Source organism: Rhinatrema bivittatum, chromosome 2, assembly GCF_901001135.1.
Source record: "Rhinatrema bivittatum chromosome 2, aRhiBiv1.1, whole genome shotgun sequence".
NCBI lineage: Eukaryota > Metazoa > Chordata > Amphibia > Gymnophiona > Rhinatrematidae > Rhinatrema > Rhinatrema bivittatum.
Window position 1 is genome coordinate 710,218,828 of NC_042616.1, and position 17,789 is coordinate 710,236,616.

Below are 17,789 nucleotides of genomic sequence, written 5' to 3' on the forward strand. Positions count from 1 at the left end.
GGCTAGTTAAGATTTTTATTTCCCTTAAAGGAGGATTTTAAAAGGAGTGCGCGCGCGCGTCCATGTGCACGCGGTTCCCGGCACGCGCATGTGGACGTGGCTATTTTATAACATGTGGCTCTGTCTCGGACCTCCCCCACCAGACCAGTTCCCCCGAGCTGCCCCTTTCAGTAGGCCCGGCACTTGTGCGTGTATTGGGGGTTACGCTCATGGCTGGGCCCGCTGTAAAATGCATGCAGCGCGTGCAAGGCCCGGGTCATGTACGTAATCCCCGAAATTTATGCACGCAAATGTTTTAAAATTGGACCGTTACTGGGGGGGGTGGGTGCGGGAGAGGTATTGCCTCCAAGACTGTAGATGGCAGGGGTGACACTGCTTCTTTCGCTCCCCTGTGGTAGATACAAACGGCACACAAATAACACAGGAGACTCTAGGTGAGGCTCCAAAAATAAACTTTGCTGAAGGTGTGTTCTGAATAGTTAATGGAACAGTTCACATCAGTTCTTATCCCACAGGTGGCTGTTACATTTCTCTCTCTCTCTCTCTCTCTCTCTCTCTCTATATATATATATATATCTGTGCAAGGGTCTCTCTCTGTCTTTCTTCTGGGGCAAGGGACACACTCACCAACCTGGGCTTGGATAAATGAGGATCTTAAGTGGGCAGGATAGCCTGGTTTGGGTGGACCCCCCCCCCCCTCCAAATAGCCAGAAAATCGAATAATATTCTATGCATAGAATCCCAAATTTCTCTGTCCCAGGGGGTGAAGTCTCCAAGTGGGGCTCCTCCGATGTAATTCTTTATTGGTCTTTCTCACAAGTTTTCCTATGTCTCTCTTGCTCTTTCTTTACTTTCTCGAATCCTAGGATAGAAGGGATCCACTTGGAACACACAGCACTCAGTCTTCCTCCAGCAAAACTCTTCCTGCCAGATCTTCTAACAAAAAAGGTCCAGGCCGCAGGTCACCACTGTACCATACCTACAAGAGATTGCAGCGGGGCAGGTCTTCCCTATCCCGGGCTCCCCAAGGGAGAGGCTTCCCTGTGACCTCCCTCTAGGCAAACACCTAGAGATCTTGCAGGCTTCCTAGAAAGGAAAAACTAAAAAAAATTCCCAAAAAACAACCCGGAAGCCTACCACACAGCCAAGGTGGTACCTGAGTTCAAGGGTCAGCAGAGGCAAAACCCCCACACTTCCTCTAATTTCCAGACCAAACTGCACTGCCCCCAGAGCTCTCAGGAGAGAGGGCAGCTTTTATTTCCTCACAAGGGGCAGCCATTCCCAGCTCCCTCAAAGGGAGGGGGGGGGGCTGAACCAAATGGGGCCTCCCAGTATTTCCTAGCCTGTCTGCCCCTAGCTAAAGGAGTTAAACTAGGGCCTTTATTAGCAATGAACCCCTTGTGGATATATTTACAGATATATCAGGAAAGAAAACCAAACCTTTTGGCCCAAATACAAACAGTCCTTATTCCTAAAGAAAAGACCATTCTTGGATTTTTGTCCAACTCAAAGACACAGGAAACTAAAAGGGTGGCTCTAGACGATACTTCTTCCTGGGAATTCTCCAGAAAAGCGGATAGTTTCAAAGTACCTATACCCAGCTGATCTTGTGACACCTCACCCTGTTAGTCAGTGTCTACATGGTTTGTTTTTGCAGGAAGGAGCTGGATAACTTTAATCGGGGATATTCAGTGGGACTTTATCCCCACTAAGTATTCAGGATAAGTTAATTGGCTAAACTTAGCCGGGTAACTTCTCCACTAAACTGCCTACTGAATATTGGCCTCCATAAATATTATTCAACCTCCTTTTATGCCTCGAATGGTGGATTCTCCATTGGGGGGGGGGGGGGGGGGGAATAAACCTCCAAGGCCCTGGGCATCAAGTATATTGTCTTCTGATGAGTGCCGATAAAAACACAGCAGTGGTATTTCAACATAAACATTCCTGAAAAATTATTTCAAATATGGAAAGTATATCCCATCAGTGAGGAAATTACACAACACTGCCAAGTGTTCAGAAATTTGATGCATGAAAATTGGCAATCCTAATATTGCTCAGTCACCAGCAACCTCAACGGGCAGCATAATCTTCTTTCTGAAATGTTTGGCCCAATATCACAAAAGCAATATAGACTCACCACATTCAGACAATAATGGAACAAAACTAGCCTTCTACTGCCACTACTTTATAATTCCTTACCGTAGTCTTCAAGGCCTTGTATGCTGATGGGCCTGAATATTTAAAAACCTCCTTTCTTCCTATGTTGCCTGCATGAGCTCTGCGCTCTGACAGGCAGCAGCTGGTTGTGCTTCCATTAAAAAAAAAAACCTAATACATAAAAGGGATCCGGAATCGGGATTTCTCTTTCACTGGTTCTAATTAAACCTCAGGTTAGAGATGGACTCATTGTCATTGTCTTTCCAAAAGAAGCAGAAGAACTACTAATGATGGGAAGCTTTCGCTTTTGGCAACTGATTGGATCTCCCACTGTCCCAAGATTTTATGCGATTTTACAAGATCCTGTGAGAATTTTTTTTTCAGGAATTTTAATCTGTAATGTTGGTATGTTGCAGACAGTTGCAGTGTGTGTGTCTGGTAATGGTTGAAATCAACTTTGCACAATTTAATTGAAAATGGCATAACAATATATTTTAAACAAATATATATATATCGTATATATATATATATATATAAATATATATTAAATAAATATAAAACAGAATGCATACTGCTAGAAAGTAAAAACTCAGGATTAAACACCAAGCACTACATACAAATCGACAACATATGCATCAAACTAAAGGACAATGTTAAAGACCTTGGAATCTACCTTATAAATGGCCTGTGACCGACGGCCCGCAAATGCGCAGTAGAGCGCAGCTCTACTGCGCATGTGCGGGCAAGGACGTCGATCAGGAAAAAAAAAATGGCGGTGGGGCCGCAGGAGCGGGAGGAGAAGCAGCGGCGCCGCGCGCGCGCGGTGCCGCTGCTTCTCCTCCCCAGATCTGCCGGCAGATCTCGGGGGGGGGAGGGTGTCACTCCCGCGCCCCCCGAGATCTGCCGGCAGGAGCGGGAGGAGAAGCAGCGGCGCCGCGCGCGCGCGGTGCCGCTACTCCTCCCCAGATCTGCCGGCAGATCTCGGGGGGGGGGTGTCACTCCCGCGCCCCCCCCCCCGAGATCTGCCGGCAGGAGCGGGAGGAGAAGTAGCGGCACCGCGCGCGCGCGGTGCCGCTACTTCTCCTCCCCAGATCTGCCGGCAGATCTCGCGGGGGTCACTGCCGCGCGGCGGGAGTGACACCCCCCCCCCGAGATCTGCCGGCAGGAGCGGGAGGAGTCAATGGAGCCGGGTGAGGGTTGCGGGTAGTCGCGCTTACGGCGCCGGGAGGAAATGGAGGTGGGTGAAGGGAGGGACTGAGTGGGAGGGAGGGAGGGAGAGGGGGACTGAGTGAGTGGGAGGGAGAGGGGGGACTGAGTGGGAGGGAGAGGGGGGACTGAGTGAGTGGGAGGGAGAGGGGGGACTGAGTGGGAGGGAGAGGGGGAGAGGAGGGAGTGAGGGAGAGGGGGGACTGAGTGAGGAGAGGGAGGGTGGAGAGGAGTGGGTGGGGGAGGGGGGTGGTGAAGAGTGAGGGGAGAGAGAATGAGGGGGAGGTGAGAGACAGAGGGATGTAGCCCGTTTTAACGGGCTTTACGGCTTGTATGGATAGATCCTGAACTCAACTACAAAAGGCATATTACAATGAAAATCAAAGAAGGCTTCCACAAACTGCAAATCCTCAAACAACTAAAACCACTACTGTACCACCATGATTTCAGAGCAGTTCTACAATCTCTTAAATTTACTATGTTCGACTACTGCAACTCATTTCTGACAGGGCTACCCAAAACAACACTACAACCACTACAATTATTGCAGAATGCCGCAGCCAGAATACTCACCAGCCACAGGAAATCTGACCACATCACCCCTGTACTAAAAAGTCTACACTGGCTCCTAGTAGAAAAAAGAATAGAATACAAAACACTAACCATCTTACACAACACAATATACAACGCTGAAAACACTTCCTTAAACAACACTATACAGAAGCACAGACCTCAACGCATCACAAGAACCACCAGCAAATTACAACTAGATGTTCCGTCAATATCAAACATCAAATTAGCCAACATAAGAAAAAGCCATCTCACTAGCTGGACCTACTCTCTGGAACTCACTACCTGAATACCTAAGTTCACAAATCAACACCAAAACATTTAAAAAAGAACTCAAAACATGGCTATTCAGGCAAGCTTTCAAAGATGGAATCGGCTAAATACACACACCAGAACCAACCACTGACAGTTAAATAACAGCTCTGACAATTACTTGACGGACGACGGCTATCCTTTATTACTATTTAAAATGTTGATATTTAATCGTAGGTCTTAAGCTGCATCGATACTTGAAGCCAGCCATAAACAGCTAGTAGCCAGTGTCTGTGTCATAACACGACTATATCTGTTACCTCACCTGTCACCTAGTTTCACACACAGTTTTACCAGCCGCCCCCTCAATGTTCCATAACCTGTAATATGTTACTATATTAGCTGTTCCTTAACTTGGTGTTTCATAATTTATTTTATCCCGTTCTATAAGACTTGTTAAATTAATATTGTATTGTACCATAATTTATATGGTGATGTTCTATCAGTTTCTCCAGAATTATAACATGTTGTTTTACCTGTAAACCGGAGTGAAGGCATCTAGCTAAACTTCGGTATATAAAAGCCTTTAAATAAATAAATAAATAGTGTTGCTGGGTGTGCATAGCATTGTACGGACGCATGCTCTGGCTTTAATAATACAGTTCTACTGGTCACTCTTTCTGTGTCTAGTGTAACAGATTCAAACGTGAATTTCAAAGAGCTGTGGCTGTAACAACCAGCACCATATACACGTGTAAATACGGTGCGCAGATACATTTGCGAGTGTAGAAAAGGAGCGAGCCAGGCACATGCTGGGGCAGGGACAACATTTCCACCTGTGAGCTGCTATTTTATAAACAATTTATGGGTGTAGATTTGGCAGCTTATGCGTGTGCAGTTACACCTGCTCCATATCTGGAGTAAGTGATAGTAAACATCTTAAAAGTGAAATAGTGACTGGGTGGGAGGGGTCTGGGCGAAATGGGGGAGGTTCAGGCTGAAGAGCTAGGAGGGTCTCGACGATCTGAAGATGGACTGGGCAAACTGGTAGAATTGGTAAAACTGGTAATTTCATTGCCAAGCGCATATTAGAAAATATCTTGACTTGCACGTTAAAAAAGCTGACTTAAGGGGGAGGGGTAAATGCATGTAAACTACGCAGATAAAATCTCCATGCTTATATTTTTTAAGTTAGATGCAATAATATGCAAGTATACTTATTGGCTACTAAATTGGCTACTATTGGCTACTAAATACTTATTTATAAATACTAAATACTTATTGGCTACTAAATTGGCTACTTATTGGCTACTAAATTGGCTGGGGCAAGGTCAGGTTGGCGCCATTTTGGTAAACGGCGCCGACTGGGCCAGGAGCGAGGATGCTCTTGGCCCCGATGCAGGATCTGTTTTAAGGTACGAGGGGAGGGTGGGAAGGAGGGATGGGGCGGGGTTTTATTTTTAATCAGGGGGAGGGGCCATCAGTATCACTTGGGGGGATGTTGGAAGGGGATCTATATTGGGAGAGCCATCGGTATCACTTGAGGGTGTGGGGGGAGGGGAGTCAGTTTCACTTGGAGGTGGGGGAGCTGGAGCCTTTATTTTATTGGTGGGATTTAGGATGGGGTGGGGCCGGCCCCTCATTTCTTTTATTGGATTTGGGAGACAAGGAAGGGGAAAGGTACCCGGGATGCTATTTTTATGTGTTAAGCTCTGGTGGTGGTGGTGGGGGGGGGGGGGGGGGGGGCATTGCCGTGTGCCTACATTTTTTATTTTTTTATCTTTAGGGGTGTCAGAGCCACCTCAACTGGCAGCCCCGGGTCGAGATAGGGGTCAGCAATGACCCCCACTCAACCACCCCGTTTGCTGTGACTTCTATTTTTCGGGCCAGCAGGCCTTTAAGGCAATGGTAGTCCCGTAAGGTTGGGGCTGCCATTATGTTAAAGGGCCGCTTGCCACATTCTTTTGTGCCACAGTGTTTGGTCATGAGGTAAAAGAAAGCGCCATGTAGCTGCAATGTTTTTTCAGAGGAGGGGCCCCAATATCACGGCAACACCCCCGTGACAGTGGGAGCCCTATTGTGATAAAACATCATGGCTTAGTGCATTCAGGGAATAGCCGTATAACTAGATGTGCATTGATTTTCTTTTCGTGTCATTTTCGATTCCGTTATCTGTTCGATTTCGTTTTTAAAACAGTTTGTGGGGTGTTTATTTTGGGTTTCCCTAATTTTGGAGTTAGTGCGCACTAACTAAAAATGTTACCAATCAGGTAAGGTTTCTTGTTGTTTTTGTTTTTTAATCTATATTTCCATATTGCATCTTGTATCCCCGTCCCAGTTACATCTCCCTGTTAATATGTACTTTCCAAGCTTAAATGTTGGAATGTAAACCGGTATGATGTCCCCCACTAATACCGGTATATAAAAGTCTTTAAATAAAGAAATAAAATAAATAAATAAGTGCCAATTTGGGAGGAATTTGACAGCTAGAGGTATGGATCTGCATTCCATTGGCTGCCTCCTTAGTTACCGGTACTTGTTTGTGTTGCTATTATTGCAAGGTGGTGTTTGTGGGGCTAACAAGTGAAAACAAACAAGTGATGTATTTTTATATCAAGTTCTAGTCAGCAAAAGCATGTAATGCAAATGCATATTTAGAATTCACCAGTCCTTTTGTATTTTAAGAAAGGGCCCTGGCATTTTGGGATATGCATACTTTGAATTCCCCTGGTGTGAGAAGGTGTGTTTGGGTGGGGGGGGGGGGGGGGGTGGGGGGTGACTGGTGAGAGGGGAAGTGACTTGGGTGAATGTATGGGGTGACAGGTGGGAGAGAGGCTGGTTGGGGTGGTGACTGGAGAGAGAGAGGCAGCCTGGTGGATGTGGAGGGTAACCTGTCACCCCCCCCCCTACACAGTTACCCCAGTCGTCGTCCCCCACACACATATACTAGGCTGCCTCTTTCCCACATGTCACCTCAGTCACTTCCCCTCTAACTAGTTCCACCCCATATACAACAGGCTGTCTCTCACCAGTCACTACCCTAAGCAGTCTCTCTCTCACCAGTCACCACCCCAATCAGACTCTCTCCCACCCACCACCCCATATATTCACCCCAGTCATTTCCCCTCTCTCACCAGTTACCACTCCCCCCACCCAAACACAAAGACAGACAACAGGGAAATTAAAAATATGCATGTTCCAAAATGCAAGGACCCCTTTCCTAAAATAAAAAGGGATTGGCAAATTCAAAATATGCATTTGCATTACATGCTTTTTGCATTTGCTGACTAGAACTTGATGGTATTAAATATTTATTATATCAATTGTTTACATTTGTTACCAGACACTGGCCATCCCCCCACAAATACCATCTTGCAACTTGTTTGGCAACGCAAACAAGTAACTCTGGAAATGCACAACCATAACTCTAGCTAACAAACTGCTCCCCCAATTGACACTTTTTAACTGATTGCTAACATTTTCAGTTAAGGCCAAATTTCCAAAGGCCTACACATGTAAAAACTGTGGTTTATGTGTGTGGCCAGGGCCTTGCGCGCACAGCACACATTTTATAATGGGTCTGGACACGCACATAAACCATGGTATGTGCATAAGTGCCAGGCCCTGAAAAAGGGGCGGGCAAGGGGGTGGGGTCTCGGCAGGAAGGGGCGGGTCAGAGGCCTGCTGGGACAGCAGCCATTAGCTGCTGTTCCGGGGAAGCGTGTGCCGGCAGTCAGCTGGCGCGTGTAATTTGCTTCTGCTCCGGAGGAGCAGTAAGTAATAAAATAAAAAATGTAGGGAAAGGTAGGTTAGGTTTAGGGAGTTGGGAGGAAAGGGGATGAGGGTGAAAGTGTAGGTAGGGGGTAGGGAACTGGGGAAGGCCCAATTGCGTTACGTGCATATTTTACAAAATGTGTCCCTCCCTGCGTGCACCGCCCGCACATGCACGCGTGGTTTTTAAAATCCAGCACGCATGTTCATGTGGCCATCCAATTTTATAATATGCACATGCCGGTGCGCACATATTACAAAATTGGCGCGTCCATATGTGCGTGCCGGGAATCAAGTGCACATGGATGTGCGCGCGCTGCTTTGAAAATCTACCCCTTAGTGCGCACTAACATCCGGTTAGTGCACACTAAGTCGCGTAAGTGCCACTAACACGAAATACTAATTTTTACAAAATTTCGTTGGGTTTTTTTTTTCGTTTCATGGTGCTCTCCAAAAGAGATGGAATAGACAATTTTGTTGCCATTATCTTTTGCGTTTAAAATGAATGCACATCTATAATAAGTAGCTCTTTTTAGACATATAGATATCTGGCAGCTGGATAAACGGCATTTGAAGACTTATATGGGTAAGTGCAGCTACTTAGCCACATAAATCAGAACTTATCCAAATAAGTGCAATATGTATTCTCATGTTTTTTTTACATGTGCACATGTTGCAGAATGAGTTGATGTGCATTTTATAGCCTTTGTATATCATGTACGCAAGGGTTATAAAATACAGGAGATTTTTGCACATCCATATGCACACGAATATAAGCGCACGCACGTCTGTTTGAAAGTTATCCTCTAATTTTTTTTTCTCTAGAAGCCAAACATTTTGAAATTGATTGCTCTTTTTTCTGCCAGGTATCTATAGGCCGTAAAAAGCAAGTATTTTCCAGTAACTGATAAAGTACAGAAAGAGATATCTATGTAGACATATTTTAAATGATGAAATTATTAGATGGCATATAAAAGACCATTAAGGAATATATGTTGCCACAAATCTGAGGATGTGCAATGACAAGGTTATTAAGGTGATCACATTTAGTCCTAAACACTCCAAATATAATTATAATTTCTTCTACATAATGTTAAAGATCTACTTTTGGAGCAGTTTTTGAGCTGCACACTTAAATTTAAATAGTGGTCGTGAAACACTTGGCATGAATTCTGGATTACCTACAACACGAAGAAAGGGAAAATACTCTGAATTTGTTCCTAGCAACCTATACACTTGTTTCTATATCCAAATTGTGGGATCTAAAAACATATGCTGGGAATCTGTACAGTCTGGAAGCAAAGGGTTCTGTCTGAGGAGTCCCTCATCTTATGATTAATTGATTGAACACTTCTGTGTGGCGCTCCTATTCCCCTTGGGAAATTTGCACCTGAGTCAGTCAATCTGCAGTCAATCTCCTTCCTGGAACACAGGCTGCCTTTAAAGATATAACATGACTTTCTGCACACTGATTGTGGAGACCTGTGTTACAGATTTGCTCTTAGCGTCTCCTTGTCTGTTTAAATATGATATTACTGACATACCGGACATACCGTTCAACCAAGCTCAAGAAAAAGCAGAGGAGCTGGCCCTCTTCTTCAGCAACAAAATCACTAACCTTCTAACAAATTTGACACCCAATACCTCTTCGCCTTCCAGTACCTATCTCCACCCCAACAAAAACATCTCTCTCAACTCTTTTGAACCTATCTCAACTTCAGAGATCCTAAGAGTACTGAAAAAAAAGAAACCCTCGTCTCACCCTTTCGACCATATCCCGTCCAAACTACTTCTTCTTATTCCAGACACCATCTCCAATGCTCTAGCAGACATTATCAACTGCTCGTTATCCCAAGGAATCTACCCAGATGACCTTAAAATGGCTTCCATCAAACCGCTCCTGAAAAAACCAAACCTAGATCCAAAAGACCCCACCAACTTTCGCCCAATCTCCAACCTCCCTTTCATAGCCAAGGTCATGGAAAAACTAGTTAACACTAAATTATCAGACTACCTTGAGGATCACATAATTCTTTTCCCATCTCAATATGGCTTCAGGAAATCATTAAGTACCGAATCACTTCTTATCTCCTTGACAGATTATCTCATCATGGGCCTCGACAAAGGTCAGTCCTATTTATTGATCCTTTTGGACCTCTCTGCCGCTTTTGACACTGTTAACCACACTATGCTCCTATACCAGCTATCGAACATCGGCATAACAGGCACAGCATTAGCATGGTTCAATACATTTTTGAGAAATAGAGGATACAAGGTCAAAATATACAACAAAGAATCCAAGTGCTACCCTTCATCTCTAGGAGTCCCGCAAGGCTCACCCCTCTCACCCACACTCTTTAACATTTACCTTCTCCCTCTCTGCCAGTTACTAACCAAACTGAACTTAAAATACTATTTACACGCGGACGATGTCCAGATTGTGATCCCCGTCAAAGAATCCATCAAAAAAACCCTAGACCTATGGGAAACATGCCTTCGAGAAATCAACTCCCTCCTCTCTAGTCTGAATTTAATCCTAAATTCGTCAAAAACAGAACTCCTCATATCCACGGAGAACAGCAGCAGCACCACTAATCCTTCAGCAAACTTACAAACAGCCCAAGTAAGAGACCTAGGAACGATCATTGATAATCGGCTAAACCTAAAAGCTTTTATAAACCAAACCACCAAGGACTGCTTTCATAAACTGCATGTCCTAAAAAGAATAAAACCACTGTTCCACAATCAGGACTACAGAACAATCTTACAAGCAATAATCTTCTCCAAGTTAGACTATTGCAATTCTTTATTATTAGGTCTCCCATCCTCGCACACTAAACCTGATCAGATGGTTCAAAACACGGCAGCCAGGATATTGACAAATACACGGAGAAGAGATCATATTTCCCCAATCCTCAAAGACCTACACTGGCTGCCGATTCATTATAGAATCTTATATAAGTCCATCACCACAATATACAAAGCTATCCAACAATACGCTCCGCTCAACCTTCAAATCCCTTTCAAGAAACATACATCCTCCAGACCCATAAGAGAGTACTATAAGGAATCTCTACAGGTACCTCACTCCAAAACCTCCCATCATATAACCTTCAGAGACAGAGCATTCTCCACAGCAGGACCTCCTCTTTGGAACTCCATCCCACCGGAGCTGCGGCAGGAACCCTGCCTCCCAACATTCAGGAAAAGACTCAAAACATGGCTATTTAAAAAAGCCTTCCCTGACTCCGAATAAATCATAATTCACCTCCAACCAACTTCCAATCACTACCCTTACGCAGAAAACTATAACTCCCAGACACTACCCTTACGCAAAAACTTCAAAATGGCAACGACATGTTGTAGTAAATACCATAAACTCTGTAAATGCACTCTATTAAATTTTGGTTAATATATTCTGTTAATTTCCTATCAATTTTCTCTGCTCCTAGTTGTACTTCTCCCTGTTTTATTGTAACTGAAATTGTTTTCGTTCAGCATCTGTTATTTATTTCTTTTACTGTAACTTTTTTCACTCTCCCTGTTTATTGTAAACCGGCATGATGTGATACTCTCACGAATGCCGGTATAGAAAAAACTAAAATAAATAAATAAAATAAATAAATTGTCCAACCTTATCATATGTTGGGAATAAACCTGTTTTCTGAAATATATTGAGGCCATTCTCAGCACTGGAATTGTAATACTCATTTTTGTTTCTCTTGGTTCTGCTTGCCTTGAATAGCAGGTTTGCTTACCTATAAACAGGGTTCTCCGCAGAAGGCAGGATGAATTAGCATGGGTGACTTCATCTGATGGTGCAGACCACAGATCTTGCTCTCAGAGCTCAGTAAAGATATTACTAAGCATGTGCGGGAATTTCTGCACACGCACTAGTTTCTGTCTCGTGAACCCCACAGTATATTCCAGAGCTTAAGCTTTTGCAAGGCATTTGATTCTCCAGGGGGTCGGGGAGATGTTAAGAACATAAGAACATGCCATACTGAGTCAGACCAAGGGTCCATCAAGCCCAGCATCCTGTTTCCAACAGTGGCCAATCCAGGCCATAAGAACCTGGCAAGTACCCAAAAACTAAGTCTATTCCATGCTACTGTTGCTAGTAATAGCAGTGGCTATTTTCTAAGTCAACTTAATTAATAGCAGGTAATGGACTTCTCCAAGAACTCATCCAATCCTTTTTTAAACATGGCTATACTAACTGCACTAACCACATCCTCTGGCAACAAATTCCAGAGTTTAATTGTGCTTTGAGTGAAAAAGAACTTTCTCTGATTAGTTTTAAATGTGCCACATGCTAACTTCATGGAGTGCCCCCTAGTCTTTCTATTATCTGAAAGAGTAAATAACCGATTCACATCTACCCGTTCTAGACCTCTCATAATTTTAAACACCTCTATCACATCCCTCTCAGCCGACTCTTCTCCAAGCTGAACAGCCCTAACCTCTTCAGCCTTTCCTCATAGGGGAGCTGTTCCATTCCCTTTATCATTTTGGTCGCCCTTCTCTGTACTTTCTCCATCGCAACTATATCTCTTTTGAGATGCGGAGACCAGAACTGTACACAGTATTCAAGGTGCGGTCTCACCATGGAGCGATACAGAGGCATTATGACATTTTCCGTTTTATTCATCATTCCCTAATAAGTCCCAACATTCTGTTTGCTTTTTTGACTGCCGCAGCACACTGAACCGATGATTTCAATGTGTTATCCACTATGACTAAATATTTCACATAGATGCAGTTCCAACACTGCTCTCTGCATTAATGGTGGGGGTGGAAGGGAAATAGAACCAAAAGGTTACTAAGAGCCAAGAGTAACAGATAAGTATGAGAAACAAAATGTGCATAGCTTGCTGGGCAGACTGGATGGGTCATTTGGTCTTCTGCCGTCATTTCTATGTTTCTATGACGCCTAGATCTCTTTCTTGGGTGGTAGCACCTAACATGAAACCTAACGTTGTGTAACTATAGCATGGGCTTTTTTTCCCTATATGCATCACCTTGCACTTATCCACATTAAATTTCATCTGCCATTTGGATGCCCAATTTTCCAGTCTCACAAGGTCTTCCTGCAATTAATCACAATCTGCTTGTGATTTAACTACTCTGAACAATTTTGTATCATCTGCAAATATGATTACCTCATTCGTCATATTTCTTTCCAGATCATTTATAAATATATTGAAAAGTAAGGATCCCATAGAGATCCCTGAGGCACTCCATTGCCCACTCCCTTCCACTGAGAAAATTGTCCATTTAAACCTACTCTCTGTTTTAGCCAGTTTGTATTCCACGAAAGGACATTGCCACCTATCCCATGACTTTTTACTTTTCCTAGAAGCCTCTCATGAGGAACTTTGTCAAACGCCTTCTGAAAATCCAAGTACTCTACATCTACCGGTTTACCTTTATCCACATGTTTATTAACGCCTTCAAGAAAGTGAAGCAGATTTGTGAGTCAAGACTTGCCTTGGGTAAAGACATGCTGACTTTGCTCCATTAAACCATGTCTTTCTATATGTTCTGTGATTTTGATATTTAGAAAACTTTCCACTATTTTTCCTGGCACTGAAGTCAGACTAACCGGTCTGTAGTTTCCCGGATCGCCCCTGGAGCCCTTTTTAAATATTGGGGTTACATTAGCTATCCTCCAGTCTTCAGGTACAATGGATGATTTTAATGATAGGTTACAAATTTTTACTAATAGGTCTGAAATTTCATTTTTCAGTTCCTTCAGAACTCTGGGGTGTATACCATCCAGTTCAGGTGATTTACTACTCTTCAGTTTGTCAATCAGGCCTACCATATCTTCTAGGTTCACCGTGATTTGGTTCAGTCCATCTGAATCATTACCCATGAAAACCTTCTCCGGTATGGGTACCTCCCCAATATCCTCTTCAGTAAACATCGAAGCAATCATTTAATCTTTCCGCGATGGCCTTATCTTCTCTAAGTGCCCCTTTAACCCCTTAAGGGACTGACCACAGCTATCTGGCGTGGTCCTCCTTTAGTCACATCCCAGCAGCTAATTCATCCTACGGTCTACAGAGATCCTTGTTCACAAGTAAGCTTTCTCTATCGGCAGACATTAATTAGCCATTATGCATCGGGTGTCCTAACCTGTGGGTTGCATTGAGGAAGCACTTATTTAAAGGCAACCACGCCCCAGCAGTGGAGAGTTGACTACAGGGTGAACAAGCTTCACACAACTGCTTCTCAAAAGTAATGTAAACCGCCACCCTGTAGGGTTAAGACTGGTGTCGTGGCTGAGGTTGATGTTATGAAAGTGCGATTGTGATGACCAGGGCAGCAAGCTCTCAGATGTTGTCCACAGGGGTGCAGTTTAGTGCCCTCCTCCCAATCAGATCTCCCAAAGGGACAAGGATCCACAACCCACCCAGTAATTTCTCGCAAGATAGGGAGGGGAGGCAAGGACAACAAACATGGGAAATGCAATGTTCTCTGCAATATTGAATAAACAATTTTTTTAAAATTAAAAGTACACAAAAGTACTTTCTCAGTGTGAATAAACCCTTTTTTTCCTTACTCAAATGTTTACTATTCTATTTTCTTTCCTTATACAGGTACTGGTACTTCTACTTACATAGAAACATAGAAATGGCGGCAGAAGAAGACCAAATAGCCCATCCAGTCTGCCAAGCAAGCTTTCATACTTATTTTTCTCATACTTATCTGTTACTCTGACCGGTGAGGTCAGGGCCCTTTTTGGTAACATTTTGGTTCTAATTTCCTTCCACCCCCGCCAATTGATGTAGAGAGCAGTGCTGGAGCTGCATCAATGTGAAGTGTCAAGCCTAATTGGTTAGGAGTAGTAACTGCCGCAATAAGCAAGATACTCCCACGCTTATTTGTTTGCAATTTAGTCCTTGTTGGTTGTTGTCTGAATATAAATCATCTTTTCTTCATTCCCCCTGTCATTGAAGCAGTGAGCTGCACTGTATATGTATTCAAAGTGAAGTATCAGACTTGTCTGGTTCAGGGTAGTAACCGCTGTAACAAGCAAGCTACCCCCACGCTTATTTGTTTTTCCAGCCTGTGCAACTTAGTCCTTGTTGGTTGTTTGAATACAAATCCTCTTTTCTTCATTCCCCCCTGCCACTGAAGTAGAGAGCTGCTTGGATATGCATTGAAAGTGAAGTATTTGGTTTGGGGTAGTAACCACCGTAACCTCTAAACAGAATTCACAGATTTGGTTTGGGGTAATAATTTGGTTTGGGGTAGTAACCACCGTAACTTCTAAACAGAATTCACAGATTAATACAGATTTCTCTATGGAATAACCAAAAGGATGCTATCAGATAAGTATTTACATCTGTATACTTTAACAGATAAAGTAACAGACTTTTTAACTAATAATGCTCTTCTTTAAGAATTGGAGCTTGACTCCAGTAAGAATGTAATTTCTGTTTATTTTTCTCTCTCTTTGCTCTGTCTGTTCTTTCTTACTACATTAATATCCTTAGCTATTAAAGCTCAGGCCTAGCTATTTGTGGTGAAGTGTATATACTTATCTGTCTGGTTTTCCTCTCTCTCTTGCTCTCAGCGGCAGGAGTTCAAGATCTTCTTCTCTTCTTCTTTAACCTACTAACTTACTCTTTCTTAAACCAAATAAAACAAACTAATTTCCTGACATAGAGTTTGTGGATCTTCCACAACCTATATTAGCAGTGTTACCTCAGTGTATGCATCCATGATGTCTTTAATGTAACTGTATTTTCTCTAACTAAAGAAAAGATAATTTGTCCAGCCCTACTTCTCTGAGAAAGAACAGTTCACTGTTTCATTCATTCTCTCTCTCTTTTCCTGAAGAACTGTTTATTGCTGCAAATTATCTTCTTTCTTTCTTTTGGCAATTATGTTACTGTTGGCCCTGTCAGACTGATTAGATATCTTGATAAAGTCAGTGTCTTCTCTTTTCCCCTGTGAGCTGCTACTCAGTCATAGGGTATTGTATTCTGGAGGTGGGGTGGTCAAATGACACTTTGTTGGTAGGTTGTACTCGAAGCTGCACTGTAGTAAAGTCAGCTCTTTCTATTTAGGGTACTCTGAATCGGAGTTCTATCCTCCTCCCTCCTTGGTAATATGCAGTCATATGAGCTTCACTCAGTGTGCAGACATTCAAAGTGCGAGAGTTCACATGCCAGCCACACCCTGATAAAACGCTGCTCTAATATCGTGGAGCAGCAGTAACTTACGGTAATCTTTAAATTATTCTGTTTTGGTCCTTACCTTGACTGAGCATAACCTTAATAATACTCACATTCACACTCTGCCTATGTTACAACTGTTCTCTCTCATTTTTCAGTGTTTTTACACTTTTTGAAGGTCTGAGGAGCCAAGCTCTACATCAGCAATTCTGCTGTAACAACAGTCTGGATTCTCTCTCTCCAGATTCTACAACTGTCAGGAGCTTTGCTAGCACTGGGATCCTTGCTTGCGATGAATTCATAGTGTCAGGAACAAAGTGGTTGCCTGACGCTGCTCCACTCATACCAGTCTCTGAATCAGGTAATCCATATTTTTCGTTTTTACTTTGGGTACCCCATTTACAGTTACTGTCTCCTCAGTGGTGGAATGAAAAGGTGTGCACAGGTGACCAAGTAGCAGCTTTGCAAATGTCTTCAATAGAAGTGGCCCTGAGATGAGCCACTGAAGTCATCATGGCTCTCACTTGATGAGACTTGACAAAGTCTATAATCTGTAAGCCAGTCAAACCACAACAGTGTGCTATATAGTCCTCTAAGTCAATTAGACAGAGTTTGTTTGACAACTGCTCTTCCCAATCTACTGGGATCAAAGGATGAAAATAATTGAGAAGCTTGACGGTGAGGTTGAGTCTTCTTTTGGTAATAGGCCAGGACTCTTATAGTCCAAGGAATGAAAAGCCCATTCTCCTTTGTGTACTAGTGGTCTTGGAAAGAACAAAGGTAGCATACTAACTTGATTAATTGGAATGCAAAGACCATTTTGGGAAGGAACTACCCTATTGCAAAAAAAACTGATGATAAGCTGCCATCTTTCTGTATAATAAAAGTCAGAGATATCCTCAACTGAAACATAGAATGAACTAATAGACTGATGAGATATGGAAACCATACTTGCCATGGCCAGACTAGTACAGTGAGAATTATCCTCACCTTGTCTCGCTGGATCTTCTGCACATTCCTGGCAATTAGAGGAATCAATGGGTATGACTAGAGTAGACCAATATTCCAGCTTAGCAGAAAAGCATCAGGAACTGATGTGTAGCTACTTGATGTTATGTTTGAACTTGGTTTGTGGGCCCTTGGATCATGGAGAGAGCTGACTCCACCCACAGGGAGGAGCCCTATGGGAACTCTCCATGACAGGCGGGGTCTCAGCAGTGATGGACACAGGAGTCAGAGAATATTTATTATACAGCAAAGAGAAACCTGAGGAGCGGTTTTGCAAACTCAGTCCTGGAGTAGGAAGACCTGGGATGGATTCTCCGGTAGTGGTCCACAGAGCGGGGTAACCCGGGGCATACTTGCTTCTTGGTAGGCTTTGTGCAAAGTAGCTCCGGTAGTGGTCCGCAGTGTGTGGTAGGCCGGATAGTTGTTGGCAACCTGCCCAAGACAGCGTGGATCTGGTAGTGGTCCACAGAGCGGGGTAACCCAAGGATCCACACAGCAAGATGGAAGCAGTAATGAAGAGCAGAAATTGTACTCACTCCGAGATGTTGAAGTAGAGAATTTTTTGTAGCAGCAGTGGAGACCCGAGCAGGAACAGTGAAGGGTCGTCCGCGGAAGCAGCAAGAGAACTCACTT

The 17,789-nt window shown here is 43.6% G+C and overlaps 1 protein-coding gene across 1 annotated transcript in view; it reads left to right on the forward strand.

Annotated features, from left to right (window-relative positions):
* Positions 1-17,789, forward strand: part of LOC115085562 (probable G-protein coupled receptor tkr-1) — a 47,529-nt gene that overhangs the window by 3,870 nt on the left and 25,870 nt on the right. The window contains exon 2 of the mRNA XM_029591739.1: positions 16,393-16,509. The gene's annotated coding sequence lies outside the window, so the exon portion shown is untranslated. The remainder of the gene's footprint in view (positions 1-16,392; positions 16,510-17,789) is intronic.